Raw genomic sequence first — 22,597 nt, 5'->3', positions numbered from 1 at the left:
CTAAAAAAAAAAAAAAAAACAAAAAAAAAGAGTCCATTGTAGACAATTTTCTTCCAGACCCTTATCAAAATGTTCATCCTGAATATCCCACAGATGACAGAGTCCATACACATTTGATGGGCCTTATAAACAGGCCTTTCTGGAGTCCCATCTTAGTTTGCTAAGGCAAGATCTTAGTATTATTTTGTCTGTCTGCCAACACTCAGGTTTGCACAAAATTATGACCTTCAGTACCTTTGCTAAGGAACAGTGCAGATGACATGCTAGCAGCCAACCCCAGCTGATTAGCACAGGACTTCAGCAGGCCTAGCTGGCAAGCTGCTGCTAGCTTGGTTAACACATTTGGGGTATTGTTTAAGATCTCTGTGCTGTGAAGTAGTATTTGTATGAATCAGCAAACACAGGGAAATACTTGTATAGATATTATATGTATAGAAGTCAATACTGGTAATTTTTTATCAGGCAGTATCTTTGGGTTTTTTTGTGGCTTGAGTTAGACTAATCCGCAAGCCTGGCCTAAAAAGAATAATAAAACACTGTTCCTTTAGATTGCTACTGTTGATTGCTTTCCTCCCAACATGGGTGAAGCAGGGCAGAATCAGAAGTTGCATCTTCCTCATTTGATACTACATAACAAAGTAGAAAAAGGATAAGTGAAAAAAGACTATGAACTCTCCCTGCTGGGATTTTGCCAGGTGTTTCTCACACATCACCAGTTAATGGAAAGACCAATGCCCCAAAATTTCGTGGGCTGGCTCCCACTACTTCCACTCATGCCTGAAAAATCTTCCCATTACCACCACACAGGCTGCCTGTAAGTGACTGACCCCACGCTTATAGCATGGGAGAGGACCGCCTCTTTTCTATTGCTTTTCAGGACATTTCTGACAAAAGCTGTGTCCTTGGTCGCTTTGGTTTGCTCTGTGTTTTTAAAGGACATTTTTCATACATTAATAAGGAGGCACCTGCCCTCTGCTAGGAAAGGAGGAGGAGAGTCCTGACCTGTCAGTGTTCAATTTTTGCTAACAAAACTCTGCAGGTCATTGTGATACTGCCAGGTCGGAAATCAACAATATGCCAATAAGAGCTTACTGGACTGAATCAAGGCACAAGGATGAACTCAAGGCATAAGAATATGAATACAGATTTTAAAAGTCAGTGTTTCTTGTACAAGTCTAGGGCGATGAGACTGCTACAAATCTAATGCATCGTTTCTTACACTTTGTTCATTACATAAACCAGCAAAATGTGCATATAGATTGCCGTGGTTCTAGGTAGGAAAAGCTCAGAGGCCGGATCAGACCTTTACAGTTTGTTAACTCAGTTAATAGAACAGTCTTGGAGACATTGCCCTAGTCATTTATGGCAGACTCAGCGTGTGAAGCGCAGAGTAAACATCACGAAAAAGGATGTAAATTATCTGCTGTGCAAAGACATTTAACTGCTAGATGCAGAATCAACCTCTTCCTTCTCTGCCTGGCTCTGCCTTCTTTCTCACTGCAGAAGTGCTAGTATTACAATTAGCTGTGTAAGGAAGCACCAGCCACTTTAAAAAGCACAAAGAGTATGTAAAACTTTGGTCCATGTTTCACATCAGCCTAACCTTAACCGACAAAGAAAACAGAGATGTAATCTAATGAAAGCATCTTATCTTGACCCATATAGAAAAGTTATCGTATAGAACATGGCACTACCTGTTCTACTCAAATGTTTCAACAATGCTACACTGCCAGCCCTGCAGAACCCCTAGTCACTGGAGAAAGAGTTTGACCCCACATCCAGACATTCTTTGGCCTCCGAGACTGCTAATTAGTCCATCAGTCCTGTTTTACAGTATGGCATCTGTAGACTAGTCTAAAAGCAACAAGTAATTATAAAAAGGCCCTATAAAAACAATTAAATGCTAATGGCCTCAGATTATCTCAGCTTTTAGATGTTCCAGAAGGTGGAAGTCTCCATCTCGCCCAGCCTGCCCTGCCCTATTGCCCTTTCTTCCTTCTTTAGGCTTTGTATATCCTAGCCTAAGTTCACATTTTTAAAGATTTTATGAAAGCTGCCATATTAACAAGTACCTCACTGGCAAAGGTGTAAAACCTAGCAAAGCTGTGGTTATTACCCTTCATATACCTAAGGTGGAATAGCAATGCAGGTAGCAAAGCAAGAGAACGTTTTAAAGAAAAATGTCCATTAAAATTTGACTTATAACAAGCCAGGCTTTGTATTACTTTAGGAACAGCTGCTGAGAACTGCAGTGCCTCCACATTTCCCAACATAGTGTGTCCATTGGGTAACTAAGGAAGAAAGAGGAGAGGACAATGGAGACAGGGCAGTGCACAGCAGCCCTCAGGGGGGAGGAAAGCTGAGTGGCACTCTAGTCCTCCCAGTGTGCAAACACCATTTCCCTTTGGGAAATCCAGAGAGAAAATGAGCTATTCCTGCTCCCTGCTCTAGAACTTAGAACTACCTTAGCTGACTGGCACAGCTCTCGTTTAGCTCTGGCAAGAGTCCAGTCATCACATAACCACTGCCGAATGTATTAATTACTGTGTTCACATGGTCACTGTGTCTTATTGCCCAATGATTTGATAATTGACGGCTATGTACTGTGCCAGATCCAAACACACAGCTCTCACTGACTCAAGGGCTCCCTGCACACGCAGGTCTGTTGGGATCTATGATTTTCATAACTTTATTTACCTGATCTGTAAATATTTTTGAGAACATAATGGTGCTTTTGAACATTTGTGTCTTTGCCTTATCTACTTATTAAAGTTGTACTTACACATGTATCTGTTGCAGAATTCATTCATGAGGAAAACCATACAAGTTTACAAGTTAATCATTCTCCTGAATGTCAAAAGCCAGGGCAGATCAGGATGTGCGTTGTGTTGGCAGAGCTGCCAACTAGGCTGCTTTAGTATTAATAGTAAACTTCCTAGTCTAAGTAAGACTTTTAATAGCTTTTGCAGCAGGTTAACAAGTAGCCATGGATATCTGCTATAAGCAATTGCAAAGCACAGGAAAAAAGCATAATTGTTAAGAAAAAAGTGGCTTGAATTTTCAGTTCAATAGAAAAAGAAAGCATCCAATGCCTTGTTTTAGCTTTCAGCTTCCAAGTAAAACAGATAGTCTGCCTTAGTGATAAAGAGCAGGGCTTTCAACAATCCACTGATCACCATGTTTCACATACCAAATGTTCCAAACCAACATCCAGTAAGATTTTGTTACGGCTGCTAGTTGTGTCCCATCACGTGATGAGGAGCACACACCACACTGGGAGGTGCTAATGGCAGGGAAGGGGAGTGGGATTGACAGCTCTTTTAACTCACCCAGTAAAGCCACCACCAGTCAGTTACGGTGGCAAATAAAATACTCTGACAGAAGCATGATTAAAGCTGATAATGGTCCTCCAAACTTCAGCCGAGTTTCAAACAGTGTTCACAGTTTTAGTGAATTAATGGCAAGCAAAACAGTATTTGCTCAAATAGTTCTGTAGTCTGGGAAGGCAAAAATAACAATTTTAATAGTTTGATGTCAAATCACCTGTCAGAATAACTGGCTGTTGCCTCTAGATTCCTGTCACGTGTGTGAAACATGGTACAGTAAATAAGAGTAGGCTTGTACTTTGTTAGACTGTATTATTACATATTACAGCAGTAACCTCAGGCAGTGCTTTAACTCTAGTCACAACAAAGCCCTATTCAGATTTATTGGCTTAAACAAAAGGGTAGCCACTTCCTCCTGTTCCCAAAAAACCCCCACAGTAGGGCAGAAGTGCAGAGAAAAGAAAGTTCAGAGTTGCCATAAACATACCAGAGGTGAAATCTTAATACCACTAAAATCCATGGCAGCTTTGCTACTGCATTTAGTGGGACCAAAACTTAACTTCGTATGCTTAGTTTTGAGTTGCTCAGTGAAACTAATAGAACAGATAGCGGTCATCACTCCTCCCATCCATATGGAAGCGCCTAAGTGGTGGCAGGCCAGTAAAAGGGAATATATTATTCAACTGGGATCAGAAGTGGGTAGAAGTCAAAGTATAAATTTCTCCAATAATCTGGCCCTTTCCCTTCCAAAAAAAGGGAATTGTTTTAACTGACAGAATACAGAGCAGCCTTTGAATTGGATGAAACTTACAGGGAACAGAAAATTGGACCCCTCCCCATCTATATTCCACACATTGCATCTAATGTAAAGGCTTACATTTCCAACTGCATATTTCCTGTAGATACATTCAGAACACCTATATTTGAACAAACTGTAAAATCTTGCCCTAATAAATTAGATCTCTCCCTTTTTTGAGAGAACACTGAAATTCCTACAGTGGCTATAACTTAGGATTCCTTACTGCAAAAAAAAATATTAACTACTAAATATTAACTACTTCAATGAGGTAATTCCTCCAATCCTAAAATAGGCATCTGAGAGCAACGACACCTCTGCAGGGCAATTTAGCTCAAATGCTTTACACTATTTTCTATAAAGGGAGCATTAACTTTTACCCTCTAATTGACCAAAATTATATGAGAAATATCTTATCCTAAACCTTTACCTTTAGGGCACAGATGATCCAGGGTCTTTTCCCTTAAACTTCTTTTAGAAAATATTTTCTAAGCAAATGTTGCTGTAGCTAATCTCATTAACTCTTGGATACAAGTAACTCATGGATCCATGTAAGGCCATGAAAATGAGTGCACTATTATCACATATAAGAAAAATTGTTCTAAGACTGTTAAGCTACACCTAGTTTCCTTTGCAACAGCAAGTTATAAATGTTCTGGCTGATAAACCCATGGCACAGTATAGCTTTTGCATCTTATGCTTTATCATGACACATGGATATTTCTAGTTCGTTGTATCTGCGTGAGTGTTCAGTGTGAAAGCCTCAGCCATGCTTGGGGGTGTTCTCAAAAATTCCTCAGTTATCTCACAGCACTCAGTTCAGAAAACAGGGTTAAGTGGAGAAGTCAGCAACAGGCTTTCCAATTTCATACGGTCATCCTAGCCAGTTAGTTTAGACTATTAGTCGTATGCCTTCAGCAGCTATTAAGCTTTTGGTTGATAATGTTTCAGTACTGCCCATTTAGTGCTTCCTTGCTGAACGCAAGTATTTTCACTGTCCCAAGGCAACAAATATTGTAGCCAGATCTCTTTAGAAAGTACATTGCTAATGGCAGGAAATTCAGTGAGTGCCACAGTCCTACAGTTAATAGCTTATTTATTTTGCAGCAGTCACCAGTTCTATACACGTACCTCAAAACTTCATCCCAACCTGCTGTTTCTAATCACTAATGTTAGTGGTATTGCTTTGCTGATACATTCAAAACTTAATTTCAATGTTCATCCAGTTTTATGCCACAGGAACTTGGACTTCCACAAAGTTCCAGACACAAATAATCACAATATATATCAGCTATACTAAATATTTCAAAGTTATAGTAAAAGACTGTAACCACGAGAGGCATCCATTCTGCCTGGTGCTACATTGTCTAACATGCCATGCCTACATTTTGAGCAAGGCGTGACTGTATCATATGAAGGTATACTTAAACGAGTAGACTGCAAGCAGCATAGCACTGAAGCTACAGAACTTGGCACAGACTGCAAAGCCTGCCTGAAAAGCAAATTCAGAAAGTTAATCTGTGCTGAATTCTTTGCTGCTGAACCTATACTGATAGCAGTATTTGACTGATGTTAATTAACTTAAGGTATTAACTTCTTATTAACTTTTAAGTATTTCTATGTAAGACAGAGTCATAATGTGACTGCTGTGTAAATATCTTTGTAGTAAGATATGGTACTTTCTTGTGGTTGCCAGAATTAAAGAAAGGTAATGTCAGGAAAGAACAGGGACACAGTGAAGCCAGGTGGTTTCCTTAATTTCCTGCTAAAAATGGCATCCACCTACTGATACAAACTGCCTGGCATGAATTACAGTGAATGGGTACCGAAACAGATAATATCTAAACTTCAGTCTCTACATATTTCAGAAGCAGCATCTGTGATTAAGACAGCCCAATATACCTTGCTTTCCTTTATCAGCAGTGTCAACGTCCTGTCAACTTCTTGCTAACTTTGCTTCCCAAACTCATCCTCCTATTTCCTCATCCTGAAAAACAACAATAATAGCAATGCAAAAGTTAGCAGAAGCAAGGGTGGCAACATTATTAATGATGGATATTTACCGTCTTATCAACTCACTTTAATGGCTGTGAAAGAGCATCAGTATGTAGAAGGGTTATTTTTCTAAAAGTTCCACTTACTAATCTTTTGTCTCTGCTGCCAGTTACGGCTCCCCTCACATTTCTGCACTGCTGATTGCATAAGTCACTTGGAAGATGACACAGAATCACAGAATGTTTGGGGTTTTAGGGCTATGAGGATGATGAGCGGACTGGAGCATCTCTCCTATGAGAGGCTGAGCGAGCTGGGCTTGTTCAGCCTGAAGAAGAGAAGGCTGAGAGGGGACCTAATAAATGTTTATAAATATCTCAATATCAGACGTCCCTTCCAACCCCTACCATTCTGTGATTCTGTGGAAGGGACCTCTGTGGGTCACCTAGTCCAACCCCCCCGACGAAGCACGGTCACCTACAATAGGTTGTAGAGGACCTTGTCCAGGCGGGTCTTGAATATCTCCAGAGAAGGAGACTCCACAACCTCCCTGGGCAGCCTGTTCCAGTGCTCCATCACCCTCAGAGGGAAGAAATTCTCCCTCATGTTCAGACGGAAATTCCTGTGCTTCAGTTTGTGCCCATTGCCCCTTGTCCTGTCACTGGGCACCACTGAAAAGAGTCCGGCCCCATCATCCTGACATCCACTCTTCAGATATTTATAAGCATTTATAAGCACATCAGACCTTCAGCATCAGAAAGGGGTGGCATTAAGCAACAGTTGACCACTAGGTTCAAATATAGACAAGAGGTCTCTGTTATACTGCCACTGTTATACAGTCTTCTGAATTTCTTACTACCAAACAGAATCTTCTGATACAGTTAACATCAATATACAGTGGTTACTTATTCAGCTCAATCTGCAGACCAAAAAAGAAAACAAAGATGAAAAACCTGTGAATACATGGTCAATTAAAAAATGCAACTTCTGAGGCTCTTTTGCTTCTTGATTTTTTTTGACAAGTTTTTCAACTGATTCAAAAAGTGACAAACACTGACACTGTCATCAGACTCTACAGCTGAAACACGAACACCCCATACATGAAAAAGGAACCATTGAAAAGTAAAACTGAAAACATTTTTAAAGACTGATTAAAAAGAACTATTTCAACAGGAATTTCATAAACAGAACTCAGAGTGAAAAACACGTTAAAAAGAACAGACAGGAAAAGCTCAGAAAGTCATGTTACGTAACGTTTTGATTTAACAGTAGGTTGGCTAAATCTAGCACATTCAAATCTGAATTTTCCAAGCTTTAATATTTGAAAAAGTCACACTCTTTCCTCGGTACTGTCATGAAATGTCCTTTTGAATTAGCCGCTTCTTCACAGAAATAAGTTGAAAATAGATTTTCATGTGTATATCCAACGCTATTCTGTTGATGGAGGAACTTGGGAAGAGAAAGCAGAAGTATATCAAATTCCTTTATCAGGCAGAATAGAGGAGTTCAAACAAGTATGTAAGTACTTGTACCCTAAGTACTAGTGAGACTTTGCGCTGGTTACTTGGTTCTGAAGGGTATGACAAACTCTTGGGCAAGTTCTATACAGTGAAAATGTGACACTTCATGTCTAAACATACAATTCAAATGTTTAGGTCTAGAAATTAGATGCAAGCTTCCCATAAAAGGGAGCTCAAATCTAGGAGCTCATACTCAGATACTGTTTTCAAAATGCACATAGAAAAGTCCTTGAAAGTCTATTATACAATCTGTTTGTAGAGACTTCCCTGTATTTACAACACAGTAACTCAGTAGAGTATTGGGGAAGAAAAGGCCTTACTTGGTCAATAAGGTTTCAAACTTGCTCCTAGTGCCATAGCGCTAATTCCCACTGACTTCTGCTTGGAAATTGAACAGGTTCAAAGCCCCTAAAAATCAGCTGTATAAGGCTCAGCTATGAATGAAGCAGCTGTATTCAACTCTTTCTCTGAAACTGCTGAAGTAATCGAACACCAGATGACCAAGTTACATAATCTCACAATAAATACTGGGTGCTTTTAAGTTATTTTGTGATTTGAAGTCCTCAGAGGCAGTGGAAAGGAAAGGAAGCAGGACAGAAGACTGTGATACTGTTAAGATTAACATTCCAAAACAATGAACTTACTCCCAAATACCAAGACTGCTAGAGAAGTTGAGAGCTTTTTAAAATATGTTTATGACTTTGTTGCCTTCTGGTTCAATCTTTCAGGTTTGCGTTTTTTGTAACTACAAGCGCTTGAAAGTTTCCATCTTAAATAGGGGAAGTTAGTATCTAACTCCAGGAGCCAAGATTTTAGAAATACACATAATAGTCTGAGATTTGGCATAATGCACATTATTGCAATTGTCATCACTCCATCTTCTTCCTGCAAGGAACTTCTGTGCCTCTACCACCATCCAACAGTGGGTTTCTTCCTGAGTCTACCCAGTCACTGCAACAGAAATGTGTAGGCAGAAGGATGTCTTCCACATACTACATAGCCAACGAAGCCACAAAAATGTATTCCACAGTATATAAATTAACTTTGACAGAGGAATATTTCAGTGTCTATTCTGCGATTTTAACTAGCCTGCTGAGTTAAGACTTTAAGAGTTCAATTACAAAATATCCTGCTGAGCACCACATAGCCTCATACCTTTCCACCAGCAGCTGGAAAACATCCCTTCCTCTCCTAAGCTCTGTGACACCAAGTCTCCACCCGACCCATACATCTTCTGCAGGAATACTTACTGATGCTCTTTGAATCTGCTGGAGAACCAACTAGAGAGGTAACTGAAAAAGTTACCCTACCCTTGGTACTTCATCTAAAGAGCTGAAAGCCGGCTCAGGTGTAGACACAAGCAGACTACACATGCAACAATCTTACAGACATTGTGGGTCCAACTGAAAACACGGATTCACTTTTCTGGGTACTGGACAAACTTTATCAAAGGCTTTATCTTCACGACTGAGGGCCGCAAAACAATTCTGGTTTGGACACAGTATCACAGTTTGTCATTTGTTTTTATACTGCGTGCAGATGGGACCCACTTCACAATAACTAATAGCAGCCTAAAGGCTAAGCAGAATATCCAATGATGTGGAAGAGACAGTGAGCAGATGAAGACAAGAGTCTAAAATCCTAGACAAGTTCCATAGCCACTACTCTATAATTGAAACACCATCCTGTACATGAAAATACTGAATTGGACACCTTCTGATTCAGTGGAAAACAGGTTTTTAAAAGGTAGTATTTGCCAGAGCATTCCTAAAACCATGTCTTCTGTATCCTTGCCTGGAGGTGACTTTGCTTATTACGTAGTAAAATTGATATAGTGGAGACAAGGTATTTTGCAGCAGGACAATTAACAAATAAGCTACTGAAGTGAAAACACACCTTTTCTTGGCAATCAAGACAAGGCTCCATTACTGGGTACGCTTTGGCCCAAACACACAAATTAAACTGTCTTAAGAAGGAGCACAGCATAAATTTGAGACATGAATTTATGCTTGTGATATAGTTCTTTGGTTTGTTTCACTCTGTTGCTGCTTACAAAGCACATTTGGAAGTAGTCTTGATCACTGTTGACTGAGTTTGCTTGCAACCATGTGCACCTTACAATGCCATTCTGCTGTGCACTTGAGAGAACAAGGAACAAATGTTTTTACCCACTGGATCAGAGGGCTTGTTCTGGTTTCTGGTTTGCTCTTCTGTTGTGGTTTAGCCTCAGTTTGCAACAAAGAACTACACAGTTGCTCTCTCACTCCCCCTCCCCAGTGGAGGAGAATCAGAAGGAAAATGCAAAACCTGTGGGTTGTGATAAAAACAGTTTAACAGAACAGCAAAGGCAGAAGAAAATAACAACAATTATACTGATAAAAGGAATATACAGCATGCAATGTTCTCACCGCCTGATGCTCACCTTGCTCCTGAGGAGCAAATCCCCTTCCTTCAGCCGGCTCCCCACTTTAATACTGAGCACGACATCACATGGGATAGAATATCCCATTTGATTGCCTGGTTTGGGTCAGCCCAACCAGCTTCTTGCGAAAATCAACCCTATCCCAGCTGAACCCTGGATGTCTTCTTTCCCCTTCCTTTATACATTGGAACTATGGCTAGAACAGAGCTGATTGGTCTTGTGAAAAGTTAAGACCAGGATGAAAGATTCTCAAGATCAATCCAGAAGATATTGTCAAGTTTCTGCGGAGGAGAACAATCCCATAACATAGGATGTAGTTTACATTTTAAAGTTATCTGGGAATTTTATCTTAAAAACTATTTGCTGTTGCAGGGACTTGGGACACTAACAATGGCCTTGATCTCTCCTACTTATTCAGCAGTATACTGTAGTCGTGGGGTTTCTTCCCTGTTTTCAAAACTACTATCACAGATGGCACTGACATTGCAGCAATATTGTGTTTAACGATCATTGCATTAACTATAATCTCAGTACCAACAGGGTATATCACCAGTCAGCAGTGTATGGCAGTAATGTTCCCTATGTATTTATTGACCAGGCCTCACTCAGGTCCTATTCTCAGCTCTTCCTTGGCCAGTACTTTATGTGACACTCTTCAACTTGGTGCCTCAACTACTGCATTTCACAATTAATGCTCACTTCTTGTAAAATGCTTATATTCACACACAACACAGGGTACTCTGTTGTGGGTGATCACACAGATGCAAAGAAAATAAATTCAGCAGGCACATCTTGTGCGGAAAAATATGGGGGATTTGTTCCTTTCTTTTCTGGTGATGTCCTCCTTCCTAGCTCCCTTTTTTCTCCTCCTGCATCCTGTTATTCCCATTTATCTGGTTTCCCATATCCCCACCCTGTACAACAAGGTAAATAGATCCCAAAAGTCTGATTCTCAGACATCTACTGTCACTCATCCAGCCCACTGTTTCCAAAACCTCAGAAGCTAAGAGCTATCAGCACTTCTCTAAGAAAACAGAAGAGGTGAAATCCAATGCTTCAGAAACTAACCATAGCACAGCGTAGCTGTTCAAACCCTGGAAACAGAGATGACCAGCCAGTAGCATCTTTTCCAAAAATACCCACTGTGCATCCAACAGTGTGATGTTTACGTTCCTAATAAGCTCAAAAAACTCAACCCAGGAAGGCAGGTTGGAACCGTGAAAATTTTAGGCATGGATGAATTCCACATTTTACTCTAGAACGGTCATTAGTCAATAAAGAACTCTTAACCAGGAAAAATAACTTTCAGCTAGCACAAGTCTGTGTGCATTCCTGCTCCACTTCCAGTCCCTCTCAAAATACCAGGGGCAAAAAGCTGGGAAAGTTAAACCAGTTCCCCCGAGCAATGTAAGTTCTCTCTGCTGCCATTACAATAAAGGCCAACCTATTATAACCAGCTTTAGTCGGCTATGGCACACACTTCTAGAGCTGAAAGAGTCACCTCGGGTATCCTTTAAAACCAATGTAGAAAACAGGCATTTAACAAGGGATTCATCTGGTTTATCTTAGACAGTGACACTGCGATGAGATAACTTGTGCTGCAAAATGAAAAAAACAAGCCCTAGAAATGCCTGTTTCTCTCCATACACAATAAATGAAAATTCCTCCAGGCGAGGAATTGTCTGTATTTGGTAAGATGAATTCCAGCCAGTAAGCCTGTGGCATACATTCACTCCTCTCAGAGACCTTTTATTATAGCTGTTACAGTTTCCATCATTTCCAGACTACTGGGCAACCAGGATCCCTCCACAACGAGCTCTAGATGGACAGTGGAATCACAGACATTCAAAGTTATTCCAGGATTTCTAAGCTATCACATCCTCCTGTATGGACTGACATGGATCTGGAGGGCATGCCTTACCATATAGAATACTCTATGTGTAGAATACTCTACATGGTAAATGGGAAAGACATAGATCAGAGAAGCTCTCTTTTCTAAATTGGGAACTTAAACTCCCTCCTGTTGCTGAGTCTTATAACAAAAACTGAAAGACTGAAAACTGCATGAATATATGCTACAATTTTCAAAGAAAAAAGGATACTAAGCTGCATTCTTGATCAGAAAATCAAAATAATAGCAACACAAATCCACAACATAGCGTGAAAAATAACCCCCTTTAGTCAAAGATCTACATCATCTTCCTCGCTCCGTTTTATAGCACTATTGAACACAAATGGAGCAGAATATCTGCTATGAATCTTCCTACACAGAAGCAGGTATAAATGCCAAGGACAGCACTTTACACTGCCCATATTGTAAGCTAAGCTTGATAAAGGTCTATTTTCTGAAAATCCAGCTTCATGCTATTTTGTATTAGATGGAAATTCCCCAAAATTAATTGCTAAAACAATTTCTGCATGTGTGATAACAAAAACAATTGCTGTCTGGTTGGTGCATGCCATCACAATGCTCTCTTTCTCGCTCCCTCAAACAATTGGCACATATGGCAGACAGAATTGGCATATCTCTGACTTCAATAGTTGGAACAAATATTTCATTTCTCCACCTGAACAAGCCCACAACGGACATGAGAGTTGCAGAAGCTATGTAGTATACAACACATGGCATTCACCTTCAGAACCATTTCACCTGTAGGAAACCAGACTTCTCACTAGACACTGCTGTTCTTTGGTGTTCACTCATTCTGGACATCTTGGGTCTGCTTATAGAGCAAAGTTTTTCCCATCCTACAAGAAACAGCATCACTTCACTTCTCAGTACAGCTTCGCTATTTTACAGATGCCTTTGAGTGTCATGTTCAGTTTGGGGCACCCCATCACAAGACACTGATGTACTGAAGTGAGTCCAGCAGAAGGCTACCAAGCTGATTGGGAGACAAAGCACACGATGTACATAGCAAGGATGGAAGAATTGGGTTTGTCCATTTAGAAGAGAAGACAGAGGAGACCTTATTACTGTCTACAACTACCTCATCAGAGGATGCAAGCAAGATGGAGCCAGACTCTTCTCAGAAATGCACAGCAATAGAACAAGAGGCAATAGACACAAGCTGAACAGGGGAAATTCTGAGTAGATATAAGAAAGTAGTCAAAAAAATGGTTGTCCAGAGAGGTTACAGAATCTATGTCCTTGAAAGTGGTCAAGACTCAAGCAGACAGGGCCCTGAGAAACCTGATCCTCTTGAACCTGCTTTGTGCAAGGCATTGGACTAGGTGACCTTCCAGAGGTCCCTTCCAACCTAAATAATTTTATGATTCTATGATGGGAATGGGAAAAGGTGTGAAGAATACTAAATACAGCCTTGAGGAAGCAGTTTCTGTGGTTTTAATGCACAGCTCCCTCAGTTGTTGAAGGATACTTGCTCAATATTCAATATTCAAAAGCAGCCTCACCTAGCTGCATGCCAAATAACAGCAGGTTAATATAGCCAGGTCTACACATAGATACCTCAGACTGCCTACAAACCCATCACACTTCACAGCAAGCGACAACACAGCTGTCCTAAGGACAAGGAACCATCTTCTCTGCACAGACAAATGAATTAGCCAGGCACACAGCCTATCCACATATCAGTAAGGACACTCTTGAACAAACTTTAAAACACCAGCACCACCCAATATCTTTCCTGCTGGAGAACCAGCTGTTTTCATGTGTCCCCAGATTCAGCAATAAGTACACCCTAATAAGTGCAGAGTGAATAGTTAGCACATTTGGCTTCAAGACGAGTACTGCACAGCATTACAGACACAGTTACCAAGATCCTCTTACATGCTACATATATTTAGCCAATACAATCTGAAGCCATGAAGAAATATATTGCCAACAGCAGCAGCCAAATGTGAATGCATTCTGCCAAAAGAACTTACTAGCTGCCCTACGCCAATAGACTGTTTGCCAGCTAAATCTCCTCATGCAGAAAAGGCCACGGATTTCCACTGTCTTTCAGACTCTCTGTCAGATTCCAGTATTAAATGGATGGATTAACATTTTGCAACCAACAAGGTGACACTGGTTATCTCCATAACTGGTTTTAGTCACTAGTCAATACTAGTCGACATGTCATTTTATACCATCATCCGTACAGAACCATGTAAATACAAGGCTGCAAATATCTGGGACTGCCTAATGAGGTTATGTTAAACTCCATAAATGTGGACTTACTTCAGAAGTCTGTGATGTTTCATATGCTGCTGTAGACATTACAGGCTTACTAGTCCAGCATGTACACCCAGCAGACACCGTGCTGAAGTGGCTTTACAGGCCGTGCATTAGTACAAAACAAAAGGACAGATACAACGTGCTACCAAAAATGGCAAGTCATTGTTTATGTTTCACAGTAGGATTTGCCTTTTGCAGTCCTATTAATAAAACTACCTTGCTGGAAAACTAAGCAGTGATTCACAGTATTTGAAAATTCTCCAAAAAGATGTTTTTGTTGATTTTTACTAATCCAATGAATAAGGAACTTTGTGGGAACGTACTGATTCCAATTTAACTTTTTTGGAGGGTTTGAAAGTCTATCCAAAGGAAAAGAAAGAGAATAACCTAAGCACAGTCTGGTGTTGAACCATGTAAAAGACTCAGATGAGGCATCTGATTTGCCATTTTCCAACAACATTTAATATTCAACATTTAATTTAGCAGAAATGTTTTGTGTCTTCAGCTTCTATCTTCAAGAGAAAAGCTAAACACTAGAAAGTACTTCAAATTTTTAGATTTTTAAGAGGTACTTTACTAATAAAAAGGTATGGGAGAGAAGAAGATGTAATTGCTGTCAAACCAAGAAGTTAGCACAAGGAAGCTATAGTTACCCTGGCATGCTCCCTACAGAAACTATAGTACATTGATGAACCTGTAACAATTTTGGCCACACCTTCTTTAACATATTTATAGCAAGATGTCCACAGCAAAACAAACCAAACACTCTAACAGATCATCTTCAGCCCTTCTAAAGAGCATGGGAGAGACCAAGTACATGACAGATGTATAGGCAGATTGCCCAAAGGACTACAGGACAGCACTTAAATACGGTGATGGTACAGATAGACTAAAATGTGAGCTCTAAATGTGAGCTCTGTTGACATAACAGAAGAGCCAATGCCTGCCTTAAGGTAGCAATGGGGTTTGTATGCAAAGACAAATAAGAAACTACTCAGTTATAGATCCCATTTCTTATGCCTATACTAAGATACAAGAAAAAATGCAAAAATTTCCTTGATGTCCACCAGAAATATTGCAACAATGTCATAGAAAATTTGACCTTGCAAGCCACATGAGCAAAGTTAATCATTTGTTCTCTGTGGTGAACACTATACAGTATTTACAATTAGCATTAATACAGAATTATGAGAACTACTGGTATCCTGTAAAATTGATACTGGACAGACATATTCAATTGAGAAATGGTTCCATCCAGCTGAGTTACAGCTAATGATCCCCACTGCAATCAACTCCACTTAGATTTAGATGTTCTCTGTTCAGGATCCTAAAGCCAGCAAAGCTCTTGCCTTCCCAAATCTGTTCTGATTTAGATCCCATTGGTAACTAAATCAAGTTGATCAAGACCATTAGGATTAAAAAGAGACATGAAAACAACTGCTGACTTAGAGAAACTACAGTCTACCACCTCTCAGGCAGCAAGATGTTTCAGGAATCCATTTTCATAATGTGGCAGAACAAAATCTGGTCACTTTAGGAGAAAATCTGAAAGAACATATTTCCAGGGTGCACTAGCTGAGGATAACAATGAGATGGATTTCCTAGGGCAGCAAGTTTGTCAAAAACTAGGGTGAACCTCATGACTGCCTCGAAGCCATTCAATAACCAGTGAGGAAACATGAGATGTCCATCACCGAACTGCCTAGAGAGACCATTTACACATATTAAATTTCTGAAGGTAACAATATACTCTGTAGTCCTGAAAGATTAAGTAATTCCTGGAAAATCTATTCTAATTTTAAAGGGATAATTCAAACTTAATAAGGAAGTTTACCACCATTTGCCTTCTGCAGGTCTTAGTTCTGAGAGGCATTTTGAAGAAAGCTTTCTATTCCTATTATTCAATATACTTTTTCTGGATGTTTGTACATATTATTAGGCAAACACTTGCAAAGGCCTTAGGTAATTGGTAAATACGTTTATGGAAATATTATATGTAAAATGTAAATTGAATCATGTTTATCATTTAAAGCCTTTCAGAAATCCTCTTTAACCACCTCATTTTACAAGTTTTGCTTTTGACTTTAATGGTTACAGGATTGGCTCATCCTGACATGAGTTTAGACATCCATCTTTTAAGAGATCTGTTAGAGATGCACACATACTCAATAATACTTGCACCTTCACTGAAATAATCTTCCCTTAAAAAGCAGTTACCAGACAGTCATGTGGAGCACATAAAAATACCATCAAATTAAGTACAATGAAAGCCAGCCCTCTGACTCTTCAACTCTTTGAGCTTTGGTGTAGTTCTGGTTGAAAAATGTAGCTATTCAAGTTTTGTGCTGTTTAGATCAATAGAGATGGATATTCCTCCCACCTACATATTTTTCCCACTTTAACTCTGTTGTGAGGAGGTATTTCTGATATCCACCTATGCCAGACAGAATCTGGTCTACAGCCCTTTTAAATCTTAGTACTCCAAAAGACATTTTCAGATACTTGTTCTAGACAAATCTTTTTTGCAATACCTGCTGTTCATGGTTTTAGCTATGCCCCACCAACAGCTCAGTTCTGAAAATCACCACTCTAATCAGTATTTCTAGGACATCTTCTCAGATTTTAGAATGAATGCCAAGACCACTTTCCAGTCAGGTCTAGCTATAGGCTTGCTGGGTAACACAGGAGTTCAGCTATTAATTCAATTAATAGCTGAACCTCAATTTTTTTGTTTATTGAGGTTATTGCTTTAAAATAGGTGGTTCAAACTAAAGAACTAATAGAATGACTCAGCAGAGTAGAATTAAATCAGAACCATTAAAAAAATAATATTACTGTGGTACAAAATACATCAAAAAAAATTTATTACTTATTTGTTAGCAATGACTAGTATATTAAACTGAAGGTAAACTATAACTGTTCTTTTGGCTGCAGGAAGTAGTTTTGCCATTATGACCTTATTGAACTCCAAACAGGAAATGTAGAATGGATGGGAGAAGGATATTTTGGAGGCTTCTTAGGGTTAATGTTACTTTAAGGATCCACCTCATCTGAAATACTATTTAGAGCACAAACCAAGCAGGTGCAGGTTAAGATGAGATTGAGACAACTAGTGTGGTATCCCTTCAGTGTGTTTTCTGGCCTGGGGGTGGGAGTATAGTGATGGTTTGGGTCAATCTCGATGGATGTTTCCTTGCTGAATAAACCATGCAGAAACTGTAAGCCCTATTAGGACTGTCTTGAGTAGACAGCTCTTGTTACGTGAGCTTTGATAATCAAAGCTAAGCTTATCCTTTGAGTAATTGTGTCCTTTTTTTTTTTCCCCTAATTAGTGGTATTTCTGGGATGGTGATGGTGTGCTATCCCTTCTCATGCCTCTGGTGACTGAGACAGACTAAGGGCTAACTCCGGCTTAATGAATGTTTTATGTGTTATTCTGAGTGCAGACTGCAAGCTTTCTCAGAGTCTACAGGCCTCCTCTCTTGTTTTAAGCTTTTCAGGGAACTGGCAAGTTATAATGCATATCTGCACTGCTGTCAACTAAAAGCCTGTTCGGGCCTCAAGACATCGAGCTCGGGATGACATAATCTGAGCATCTGAACAGCCTGAACTGGATGTGGAAGCATTTTTTTCCTCTTCTTAGAAGGAGCGTCTGAGACTGGCTTTTCTTCAGCATGAAGTACCTCAGTTGGAAGGACCTATTTTACTGAAGAATAGTCTTTATGTCTGAGAAATACTAACATTATTTTCTAGCTTTAAAAAGAGTACCTAGTTAAACTTCACTAAAACTGTATGTGTTAAAATAACACTTAGAAAGTCATTTGAGGAGCTGCTGTTCTTCAAATATAATGGAGCGAGCTTGAAACATTGTTCAAATTATACAGAAAGCCTGTTCTAAAATGGCATATTGCATACAGCTGTGCTTCCTTAATTTTGCTTTGGAAAGATGAACAGTGTTGTTAACACCTGTTCATGCCTTGTAGTATGGCATTTGAAACTGGCAGCACTAGGTTCTCTAAAAAGCCAAGCTCTATTTTGCTTTTTAATTAATATGCTTTGGTAAAACTTACAAAGTTTGGATCATCTGCTAACTTTGATCCACATAATTTCTGACAGAAAAGGATGTAATATGATTAATGTAGGATAATTACATTCTCTTTAATTAAAATACTGCTTTATTTGGTGTTCTCTTAGAATACCATCATCATTACTTCTTCGTACAGGCATAAATCTATGCTTAAACCTGAAAATCTGACTTCTGTGTCATCAGCAGACCACAGCTAATACAGGAGTACAGGACATTCATACCCTAAGGCTGTTTTTTAACTGCCTGCAGAATCAAATATAACTCTGCATTATCGGTCTACTCCCTTTGACCTCACTACAATCATCCCCTCTTATCATGAGATTTCTCTTACTGGAATTTAAATATCCAGGAATCCTGATTCCAAACGTCAGCTGTACCCACTAGACAGATAGAGCATTCTTTTATGGTGCAAACGGCAGCACTGACAGCATACAAAAATAGGAAGGAGAAATGGGCAGAGAAAAACCTCATGAAGTTCAACAAAGGGAAATGCCAGGTCCTGCACCTGGGTATGAATAATCCCAGGCTCCAGTACAGGCTGGGAGCCGACCGGCTGCAAAGTAGCTCTGCAGAGAAGGACCTTGAGGTCTTTCCAACGAACATGTTGACCATGAGCCAGCAATGTGCCCTTGCAGCACGGAAGGCCAAGAGCCTCCTGGGCTGCATTAGGAACAGCATTGTCAACAGGTCAAGGTAGGTGATCCTTCCCCTCTATTCAGCCCTAGTGATACACACCTGGAGTCCTGTGCCTACTGCTCGGTGCCCCGCGCAAAACAGAGACCTACTGGAGTGAGTCCAGGAAAGCGCAACTTAGATGATTAAGGGGCTGGAGCATCTGACATGAGAGGCGGAGAGCTGCAAGTGCTCAGCCCAGGGAAGAAAAGGCTCAGGGGGATCCTAGCCATGTGTATAAATACCGGGCAGGAGGGAACAAAGAAGAGGGAGCCAGACTCTTCTCAGCAGTGTCCAGTAACGGGGTAAGAGGCAAGAGGCACAAATTAAAACACGTGAAATGCCATCTGAACACAAAACCATTTTTTCACTCTGTGAGGGTGATCAAACTGTGGACCAGGTTGCCAAAAAGGTTGTGGAGTCTCCATCCTTGGACATATTCAAAACATAGCTGGACATGGCCCTAAGCAACCTGCTCTAGCTGACCCTGCTTGAGCAGGGGCTGGACTAGACGATCCTCAGAGGTTCCTTCCAACATCAACCATTCTGTGAATTCTAAACCAGAGATACCGCTAACATTTTTGTTAGTGTTTCTCCTTGTAAAAGCTACATGGGAATAGCATGGGAAAGAATCACCTCAATGTCCAGGTTGCCATCTTCTCAATGTTAAAGTGCTGCTTTCTCAAACTAATCAGTCCTAAATAAAGTTAGGACTCCCATTCTCACACCTACTTGAAGGTTAGGCGGTTTTAAAAACACTACTCTAATTTATTCTAGCCTAGTTCACACCCACATGTTCTTACCCCACATTGTTCTTCAGCCCAAGTATATTTTCCCCTCCCATGTATTTATAGAGATGTGGGCTTATTAGCGCATAAAAACAAAGCTTCCATGGTCTTTTATAATATGCTTTCCATTCCTGTGATCACTCTCATAGCCTTTCCCTGCACCTGTTCCAGTCTTAATTCATCCTTCATGAACACAGAAGAGCAGAATAACATACATTATTCCTCAAAAAATGATATTAATGCTTTCCTCTCTGTTCTGTCGATTGTAAACATTTTCCTCACGCTTTGCAGGTGACAGATCATTTGATTACTCCTGCCAGACTAGAGGGAGCAATTAATGCAGCAGCAGACTCAGGTGTTTACCTGCACTGTGCTTACTGTCCATACTACTGTGGGTAACAGATATGAGGCACCTTTCTGCACCCTCCTCGCAATCCTCATCACAATCACAGGGCCATGGCATGCTGGCTGCAGCCATTTCATTAAGATGAATTTTCGCTTCTGGGCAAAAAGTCAATTGAGGTCTTTTAATTATGTTTGTATTTCCACCCATGCGCATTCTCTGATGCTGCAGACTGCTTTTCTCAGGAAATCTTCAGCTGCCTCTGTAAGATGTCCTAAGAAGTAGAAAGATCTTAGCCATGGAGAGGACCTAAATTAGTACAGCTTACTGGACTATCCAGCAGTGAGTAGGTGAGTTTCGCTTTCTTTAAACAAACAGTAAACCTGCATTTTAAATCATGCCTATGAGAAAATTTTTCAAACATGTTCTCTGCTTGTACCTAAAAAAATGCCTGGGTTAAAATTTTCAAAAGTAGCAGAAGTGACTTAAGCTCATCAGTCACTTACGAAAATGGGACTTGGGGTCTCTGAAATTTCCATTCTAAATAAGTTTCTAAATTAGAGGAGACACTGAAACAGAGCTTCAGCAGCAGAGCAGGCCATTTGATAAGCCAAAAATAGCTATTAGCAAAGTAAATATAGCTCTAAAGAGATGTAATCTATTTAGAAGAACTTTGGAAGGTAGAAGGTGATGGAAGGAGGGAAAAAGCTAATGCAGAGATCACTTATAACTTATTATGTAAATGAAATATGATCCTATGGCATCTTGAACCTTGGGATATATTTGTTCATGAGATACAAGCTCATCATCTTCTATACAGAGTTAGGACAGCCTTGTAATATTACATTTTTCTGCCAACCCTCCCTAAAATATTGAAGGAGAGTGAGCTACGCGAGTAATAAAACAAAGTGGGAGAAATTACTCTCTTCTACTGAGCAATCCACTGTCCATTTTGTGCTCTTTACTCCTATTTGCAGTTATATTGTTTTCAGTAAGTCTTTCAGTCCTGACATTTATCATGTCACTACAGCCATTAATATGTGAAGGTCTATTTTCAAACCCCTATCACTATCATTCCTTCTATCTTCCATTTATTGGAGCAAATATACAATGTGAAGAGTGGTGGGAGGTGATACTTTTTTTTTTGAAAGTAACAAGTCTATAGAAGTAAAATAAGCTGAAAAAATAATTCACATTTTCTGTCTTGTAGCCACAATTCCACCCTCAAATATTTTGCTACTTAGAGTGATTATGTATGTTCATAGGAAGGAAGCAAACGGCAATCCAATTTGATAGACTTATTGTGGCTAAAATTACAGAGCAAATAACAGTTCACTGTTCCCCAATTTATTAGCAAATCTTATCTGCAGTATCTTGATGTATATATACTGCTACACATTCTGCTAGTTATCAGCAAAATGGATTTTCCTCCTTTCTCATGTATGATTTTTCATTGGTACTCCATAGGAATACAGCCACTCTAAAGAAAGGGATGCTTATCCTTTGCTTGAGATTATATTTTTAGAGTGTCAGTTATAAAGATATACTAAAGCAGTAGCTCCCTTTTACTTGATAATAAACATAGCCCAACAGCTGAAAAGATATATTTACAATCTTCCACCAGAATCCTCCCAAGCCCTTACTGCTAAGAAAAACAAGTGGGCCACTGCAGCATGTCCCAGAACTATTTTCGTATCGGGGGAAGTGCAAGTTCCAAAGCAGTGTGGAAAAATGCCCTGCCAGCTGCTATTCTCTCATACAAATGTAGGCTTAAGTGTCTTCCCTGATCATCTAGTAGACAAGAGAACTTTCAGATGAGCTGCTTCTACATCATTAGTGCCACATCCACAGAGATTTTTAGATGTCTGAAGGGTCAAAGGTTCAAATAAATTGATGGAAGCTAATCAAGTATCATACCTTAGCTGACCTACAGTAATCGGCTGTGCAAGTCAACAAAAAAAACGCAACAGAACTCACAGCAGCTCAGCTCCCTTCACTATGGAGTACACTCAATTATTTGTGCCTGCCATGTATCAAGAGCACAGAGCATACAGACCACCTATTGAGGGAGGCTCAGTAACTTGTTACCTCATACCAACTGGCTCTGCTCAGAGTAACATTTGTATTTATAAATATAAATCTGCTTTCAAAGCTCTGGCACCTGAAAAGTCATCAGTACTTTAACTCTTACCAGTGAAGTTAGCAGAGTGCCGGATGTTCTGCTACTCTGCATGGCAAGATCTTGGTTTACATGAGCATTTCCAGGGCCCATCTCACGCCTACTGATCCCAAGCTATCAGGCCCACGCTTTGTCTGCTGATCAACCCAACAGACAGGCTTGTAGTACAAGTACAGATTACAAGACTGGGTATAACACACACTTTCACTTAGAAGCACTACCAAAGCAGAAGGTGGCATCCCCCACGTTTTACATGGCTGTCTAGATGCTGGCATAGCTGGGGAGGAAGTAA

The 22,597-nt window shown here is 40.0% G+C and overlaps 1 long non-coding RNA gene across 3 annotated transcripts in view; it reads right to left on the bottom strand.

Annotated features, from left to right (window-relative positions):
• The window catches only part of LOC142362307 (uncharacterized), a 142,972-nt gene that overhangs the window by 102,928 nt on the left and 17,447 nt on the right, over positions 1-22,597 (bottom strand). For 2 of the 3 annotated variants that reach the window (XR_012764940.1, XR_012764942.1), the window contains exon 3: positions 6,025-6,109. The exons of the other annotated variant lie outside the window; for it this stretch is intronic. This is a non-coding gene — a long non-coding RNA (uncharacterized LOC142362307). The remainder of the gene's footprint in view (positions 1-6,024; positions 6,110-22,597) is intronic. 3 annotated transcript variants of the gene reach the window in all.

This window comes from Opisthocomus hoazin, chromosome 8 (genome assembly GCF_030867145.1).
Source record: "Opisthocomus hoazin isolate bOpiHoa1 chromosome 8, bOpiHoa1.hap1, whole genome shotgun sequence".
In the NCBI taxonomy this organism is placed as follows: Eukaryota; Metazoa; Chordata; class Aves; order Opisthocomiformes; family Opisthocomidae; genus Opisthocomus; species Opisthocomus hoazin.
This window is presented reverse-complemented; position numbering and strand designations above follow the sequence as displayed.